The sequence below is a fragment of the Castor canadensis genome, chromosome 2 (genome assembly GCF_047511655.1).
Source record: "Castor canadensis chromosome 2, mCasCan1.hap1v2, whole genome shotgun sequence".
In the NCBI taxonomy this organism is placed as follows: Eukaryota; Metazoa; Chordata; class Mammalia; order Rodentia; family Castoridae; genus Castor; species Castor canadensis.
The window spans coordinates 83,761,610-83,770,093 of NC_133387.1; positions in this window are offsets into that span (position 1 = coordinate 83,761,610).

Genomic DNA, 8,484 nt, shown 5'->3' on the forward strand with positions numbered 1-8,484 from the left:
CAAGGCTGATTTACTTCAGATTTAAGTTCCTGCTATTTGCTGTATCCAAATGGGTGAACTTGTCTGTAAAGCTCTCCAAGACACAAGATTAACTATTTTGAGTTTGATGAAAGACACACTGAAAGTGCTGGCCTTCCTCCGTCTACCACTAGAACTAAAAAGGGTAGCTGTTTTTTCTCACTTGTGAAATAAAAGCCCTGAGTTTGGAAAGTCTCATGTTTTGGAATTCAACCCAGGTTATCTGCAGACAAACTACAGGTTCCATTTGTATGTTCTAAAATTTGTCATTTGCTGGTCCAAACAATGTATGCACATGTGAATAAATGAATAAAAAAATTTTTTAAAAAGTTGTCATTTGCCCATGATGGATGATGTATGATGTGCCCCTTGGGGAGGATTTTTCTTTACCTCTTTTAAGAGATTCGCATTACTAGTAGACATCTATGTTGACATTAAATATACAAATGTTCTGAAACCCAATTTTTAATCAGGAGGAGACTTTTCCTATATATGTCTCTGTTCTTGTTCTTACATGCATATCCATGAACTCTGAGGCTACATTCGTGATCCAGTCCCAAGATGTGTGCTTTTCCTTCTTCTCAACTGCTAGACTCACAGGTAGCTCCAGATTATTTGCAGATATGATATCTGTCACATGTTTACAACAAACCACATTAAAAGAACTTTGTTCTAGTCATCTAAATTAGAGAAGTTTAAGTCCTTCTTAACTTTAACATGAATAAGTAGCCTGGACCTCTGTTGACTGAATTTTGGTTATTTCAACTACTGGGAATAACTTATACCACCCAGAGAAATACAGAAAGAATTGGGTGATTGCTGGGTGGTATTTGTTTATTTATTCATTCATTTATTTATGCAATGCTGGGGTTTGAACTCAGGGCTTTGCTGGGCAGGTGCTCTACCACTTGAATTATAGCCTCAGCCCCTTTTTACTTTAGTTATTTTTTGGATAGGGTTTTGCATTTTGCCAGGGCCAGTCTCAAACAGTGATCCTCCTTCCTGTGCTTCCTGCATAGCTGGGATAATAGGTGCATGTCACCATACTGGTTTATTTGTTGAGATGGGGGCTAACTCCTGATTTCTTCTTCCCAAGTAGCTGAGATTACAGGTGTGAGTCACTGCACCTGGCCTGCTGGGTGTTTGTTTTCAAAAAAAATGTCCTTCTAAAAGGGAATTTAAATACATTAAACTATATATTTTCCCCTAAAAGTATAACATGATATTTTAATGCCATGTTTATATCCATCCAGATATTTAAAAGTATTTTCTGTATCAAATTCAAAAGCAATGGGATATAAAACAACAGAGAACTGGAACTAATTGTGAAGATACCTAATATAACCATGCTATCATTGGTGACCTTGACCAAGTCTCTCTATACGTCTGTTAATCATGGGTAGAAAGAGGGGTCATGACTCATTGACCCCCTCATGACTTAAGAGGGCTTTTCTCAGGTTCAAGAATCCCATGAACTGACTCTCAATGCTTCACAGAATGCAAAATTTGAGATGTCTACTCTGGATATGCATAGAATGTTTGCTAATTACATATTAGAAAATATCACCAGGACAAAGAATTCCACTGGCACACAACTACTAATTTAAACTCAGAAATAAGACAAATGGCTGCCCAATAACCCTTGATGTAAAGAAAGATTTACTTCAAGGCTGAATTAACCCCAGGAGAATATATTGTTCTTGAGTGGCAATATATGACTTGTGTACTAAGAACATAACCTGCTTTCATTCTAAGTGACTGTACTTCATATTATGGGAAATACTTTAAGGATGATCTTAAACTGGGGAGAATATAGGATGCATTAGACCTCATTGAAGGTCTCAGAGATTGTTAACGACAGTGGTCAGTAAATAATGAACAAATGAAGAAAGAATATAATTAAAGCACTGGCTCTCTGAGTGTGTATTTTAAAGAGTACTGACTATTTGTGCCTTGAAATGTGCTAAGGTGAAGTGAGTCACAAACACATGACTTTGGAGGTTTTCAGGTCTACTCTAAGATGACAGCAGATCTTATGAGCCTTGATCTCTGCCTCCATTTGTCATGATGCTATAAAATTACTCTTTAACACATTACACCATGACAAATACTTTGACCACTGTTTACCACTTGGCAAGAAGTTAAATTTTCTAGCCAGTTGCTGGAGGTAGGAGAACTACCTTCTCTGATCCATCCTTCATCCCTCAATAATATGGGCCAAAAATATGGGGAGTTTTCTACCTGTCTTTTTGATTGGAGTCAGTTTTAATCGGCCACTCATGGTGGCATCATTTTTAAGAGGTTTACACAAAAGGAGCTAGAAGAAGTGGCCTTGGCTCCCCAAATCACAGTTTCCTTTTCCTCTTTAGGCAGCTTCAGCCTTGGTGTTCCTTCAGGACTCAAGTTGTGCCCACTCTCTGCTAGCCTCAGAGGGGTTGACCATGTCATGCCCAGTCTCTAGCCCTGGTCTTCTTCTCAGGGCAGGTGACAGATACAACCCACAGAGATCTCTCCTGCCCTGGTGACCTACATACATCTCCCAGGGTTGACTTGCTTCATTTCAGGCTGCTGCCTATTCTTCTCTTCCCTTTCTCAGAATCCCAGCACAGCCACACATGTTTGAGAAGATTCAGAGCATTCAGGGGTAGATAGTACGAAGGATGTGAGACAGGGAGAGACTGCCAAATAGCTGACATACGATGCAGCATCAGAAGCTCAAGTGTGAAGGAAGGAGAAATGTGCCCAGTGCTTACAGTCTGTTATGGCTCTGGCTGTTTATTATCAAAGGGTGAAAGGAAGGTTCTTTGAAAGTGTGAGGATTCATTACCTTGCTTCTGTACCTTGTAATAAGTCTATAAGACAAGCCTCAATAGAGTGAAAGAGAGCCAAGGAAAGCCAAGGAAAGGAGGTGGGTAGAGAACAGCAAGCAGGTGTTCTGTCTCATCTTTGAGTAGGTGTGGAGGGGGTGTCCTTTGAACTGAGGAGGACTAGCCCTGACTTATCAAAACCCCTTCCAAATCCATTTTCAGATTATGGTTACCAGGCTCCTAGAGATTGATTGACATCCTCAGATTCCCCAGAAATAAAGGGGAAAGTGACTAAGGCTCTAGACTCTCAGAGCCTACTATTGCCTTGGGAAAACCAGAAAAATGAGTTTTTGAAATACACAAAACTGGCAGTGATGAGAATCTACTCCTTCGTCAACAAATATCAGTCATACTCTGCACCAAGGCCCACTTGAAGAGTTTGGAAATGTAGCAATAATAATAATAATAAACCCAAACCATAGCATCAGTTATAAGTTAGGTAGTGATAACTACTAGGAACAAAAATTAAGTAGGTAAGGAGGGGAAGGCAATTGGGTGTTTTACTTTTTTGTGGCAAAGTGATTTTATTTTTATTTTTTAACTTTTTTTATTATTTAATGGTTGCACAAGGGGTTTTGGTGTGATATTTCCATACATGTGTACAATGTATGTTAGTTTGTTTCATCCCTTTCATTATTCTCCTTCTTCCCCATTCCCTTCTTAAAATGACTTTGACATTCAGTTCTAGATTCATACATGTTCACCCTCCCTTACCCTTTTCATCTACCCACCCCCTCCCAGTAGTTCCCTCCCCTTTACATGATCTATTTTACATTCCTGTCCTTCATTGGTTAAGTGTCTGTTCATCATTCAGTAGGGTTTTGTCTTGGTAGTTTACCTGCAAATATATTGTTCTTTAGTCAGTCAACCCCCTCTATTACACTTCCTTACCTTTTCTTCCTATCGGGAGCTGTTTTAGAAGGCAGGAAAGCCCTCTGTGAGGAGATGGCATTTGATGAGAGACCTGGATTAAGTGAGGGAGAAAGCCAAGTGAAGACCTGGGAGCAGGATGTGCCCAGTAGAGTTCCTGAAGCAGCACAGGATATTTGTGTTTAAAGAACATCTGGGAGGCTAGTGTGGCTGGATAGAGTGTGTGTGGTTTACATAAGAATGAATCAGAGAGGAAAAGACAGAGAGGAGACTAGGAAATAGTTATGGGCTCAGAAGCTAGAAGGTATTGCACTTAATTCTGTGTGGTGGTAGCCATTGAAGGATTTGAGCAAATCAGTGATATGGTATTTGCTTTTGAGAAAGACCACCCTGGTTTCAGTGTGTTTAATGGACTATGAAGGGCAGGTGTGTTGGCAGGAAGACCAGTTAGGGAGTTTAGGGGAGAACAATGGCTTTGTATGGCACACGCTGCACATTGGCTCACCAGGACCTGCTCTCCATCTCCTCTCCCTTTCCTTTTTTCAACCAGAGAATCTGGAAAGCCAAATTCCTGGTTTCCTATTTGCTCTTGAAGCTCAAGTTGAGCATATAATGTGGTTCTAGCCAATGGGATTGAAATGGCAGTTTGTTGAGAAGTCTCTAGGAAGATCTTTGCTTTTATGGTAACTCTAGACATGATTGATATAAATTCTGTCCCCTTGGCTCTTTAGCATATTCCCTTATTTCTACCAGGAATGTAGACACATAGTAGTCAGTTTGTGGGTATGAGGCATAAGTTAGGAATGAGAGAGCAGAAAACTAGAAAGATCTTGTGTCCTTCATGGCATCATTGGGTGTCTATACCACTCCTTGCCAACCCACGTCTGGATGTTTCTCATGTGAGCCTGTTAATGACTCCCTAAAGCCAGGGACCAGGAAATTTTTTTCTGTAAAGGGCCAGGTAGCAAATCTTTTAGGCTTGGTGGGCCAGATGGTCTCTGTCACAACTACTTGACTCTGCTTTTGCAGTACAAAAATAACTACAGGTAATAGGTAAAGGAAGTAGAATGGCTGTGTTCCAATAAATTTTGTTTATTTTATAGTACTGGGGTTTGAATTCAGGGCCTATACCTTGAGCCACTCCACCAGCCCTTTTTTGTGATTTTTTTTTTTTTGAGATAGAGTCTCACAAAATATTTGTCCAGGCTGGCTTTGAACCTTGATCTTCATGATCTCTGCCTCCTGAGTAGCTAGAATTGCAGGAGTGAGCTATCAGTGCCCAGCTAATAAAACTTTATTTACCAAAAAAGTAGCAGGCCAGATTTGGCCTAGAGGCCCTAGCAGGTGATCCCTGCTTTAAGCTACTACAATTGGGTTTTCTCCAACTTCAGCCACTTTTAATTGATACACATAAACTAGGGTGGCACCTATGGAAGTAGAAAAGGAGAATGAATTCAGAACATATTTCGTACCAAGTTCAGGACTTGATAAACTAGTTCAATGGTTGTGTGCCATACTGAGTGAAGCAAAGAATGCTAGAAAGGATTAGTACAGGGGAAGAGGGTGAGAAGCAATAATGTTGTCTCAGATAGGTTAGGTTTTGAGATGTCTACTTAACATCTGAGTGGTTGATATCAGAGGAAACTGAGGGGAAAGGTGGTGCCTGTGGATATAAACTTATTGAGTAGCTGGAATTAAAGCCATGAGGCAGGATGAAATCACCTAGCAGGGAGTATAGGTAGATATTCAAGGATTGAGGTCTAGGGTATTCTAACATTTAGAGGTCAGGATGAGGAGAGGGATGTAGCAAAGGAGACTGGGAGGAATCATTAGGTGTTCAGAGGAAATTTAAGAGTGTGACTTCCTGAAATCCTAGTGAAGAAAGTGTGTTAAGTGCTTTAGAGAGTCTGTGTAAGATGAGGACTGAGAATGGACTATTTGATTTGGCATCATGGAAGTCACAGGGCCTTGACCACAGAGTGGAGTTTTGGAGACAAAACCATAATTCTCAAAGAAAAATGGAAAGTATAGAGCTTGATATCAAAGAGTTTGTACTCTTCAAAAACACAATAAAAGAGAATAGCTAAAGGTGATCATAGGAAGGTGAGTAAGTGATATTATGGCCTATTGCTATGATGGTGAGAATAATCTATTGGAATATCATATTGATGAACTAGATATTTGGACCTACTCTCCTGCTTAGGACAACTAGAAAAGCCAGAAAAATATTTTTATAAGTCCACTTGGAAACACTGGAGAACTAAAATAGTAATAAAGAATTACAAGACCATATCCAGGAAGAGACAGAAATCTAGGGATTTAGACTGCTTTGACCCTGCTGACCTGGGCCTATCCAGAAGAGATCTTGGGGAGATTCAGCTCTACTTTTTCTTCCTCTATCTCTTTTTTATGAACATATGGTAATTGTAGAAAGGGGTTTCATTGGGATTTTCCATAATGTATATAATGTACTTTGATCAAATTTGCCCCCTCTATCCTCCTTCACCTCCCTTTTTAAACAATTTCTAATGTGTTTCATTATTCCACTCTCATCCATACATATAAAGTACTTTGGTCATACTCAGACCCCCTTCACCCTCTCCTTTCACCTTTCCCTTCTATTGGTTCCTCAAACAGTCTCCCCATTTTACACTTATGTCATTATGTTTTTAGATCTAATTCTGCATGAGAGAGAAAATGCAATACTTGTCTTTCAGTCTGGCTTATTTCATTTCACATGAGCTGGTCTCCAGTTTCATCCATTTTCCTGCATATGATATAATTTCATTCTTCTTTAAGGCTAAATAATATTCTGCTGTGTGTGTATGTCATATTTTCTTTATCTAGTCATCCACTGATGGGCACCTAGACTGATTGCACAGCTTGGCTATTGTGAATAGTGCTGCTATAAACATGGGTGTAGATATCTTTATTGTGTGCACACTCACATTGCTTTGGATATATTGGGTTGTACTTTTGAAAGCCTCATAGTAATAGAAGGACAAACTATAGTTCTTTTCTTATTACTCTCTTCACTGCAGGAAATAGGGATGAAGTCAAACTAAGCCAGCCTTCAAAGATAATCTGCCATTAGAACATCTGGATGACCTAGAAAATACTAATTTCCAAGATAGACTTTGGTGATGGATTACAATTAGCTACTGAAACCTGGAAGAAAGAAATGAAAACCTTCAGAGTGGGGAAAAATTTACACTAGACTTCAAATAATTTCTTGAACAAATTTTCAAATGTAATGTCTAAAACACAGAAAATCAGACACATAAGTAGGCAAAACATAAAACAAAAATAAGCACAAGTGAAAGACCATGAACATAGACCCTCAACAGCTCCAGATAATGGAATTATCAAACACAAATTTGGGTAACTGTCTTTGAAATGTTTGAGGAGATAAAGTTCAAACTGTTGACTAAGGATCTATTAAAAAATAAAATTAGATTAAAAAAAGAATCCAACAGAAATTCTAGAACTCAAAACATATAACTAAAATTAGCAACTTGGTGAGTGGGTTTGTCAAAAGATTATACAGAACTGAACAGAAAATTATTTAACTGGAACATAGGTTAGAAGAAAATATCCAAATTGGAGAACAGTAAGACAAAAAGATGGAAAAAAGGAAAGAGATAGCAGCATAGTGATTGCAGTGATAACATCTAAAATATGTGTAAATGAAGACTCAGAAGGAGAGGATAGAAAGAATTGAGCATAAGTAATTTCTAAAAAGAGAAGGATCCAAGATGGTGACTAGAAGGCAGAAGCAGACAGCATGAGCTCCATAAATCAAAAATTTTGCTGAGATGTGAGAGCCACACTTGGCAGAAAAAACCACCAAGAAGACTCAAAACTCCAACACTCTGAACCCCCAGCCTGTTCAAAGCTTCTCCATGCCACATTATACTGAGAAAACAGGAGGGCTCCTGTGCCACCAGATGCTGGATCCAAACCTACTTGAGAGACACAGACCAACAGGTAAGCAAATAAGCAGCATGTGGTATTCCTACAGCTACCCCTGGGATAAATCAGCATAGCCCCCTGGACAGAATGACTCCCACCCTGCAAAAAAAACAAAAACAAGGAACTGAGAAGGAACATACAGCAGAGGGCGCAGGGTGCTCTGAGTACACTGGAGAAGGGGGAAAGAGCAAGGAGCTGATCTCCATGTGAACTTTCAGTAAACAAAGACTGGAAATGCAGAAGGGCCGACAGTGGGCAGGTGATAGGCCGCTGCCTGAAATAGGGCAGATAGCTATCCACAAAACTCATCTCCTGAGCCAGTGAGCAACATCCAAAGTCAAACAATATTGCAAAATTGAAAAACAGTCCATAAACCAGCATAACACACTGACAGCAGAGAGCTAGCTAACCAATCTCTGACCTTGTCCCAGAGAAAGAGTGCAAGGCAAAGAAACTAGCCCCCAATAAACCAACACAGCGAAAACCCAACTCCAAAGCAGGACAGCTAGTGGGCCACAGAGCTGATTTCTGGAACCTGAGGACAAGCCACACTTCACTGAGGGAGGAGCTGACTAAGCAGTTGCCACTGAAAGACGGAAAAACACTGGTGGTCTCCCCAACCACCTGGTGAGACTAAGACAGAGCTTCTGCTTAAATACCCACACCAGGACTGGCTGCTGAAGGACTAACACTAGAACAACTAAGAATGAAATTCTATTGTTCCTGAACCTGGAATTATTTTTTTATATGTTTGCTT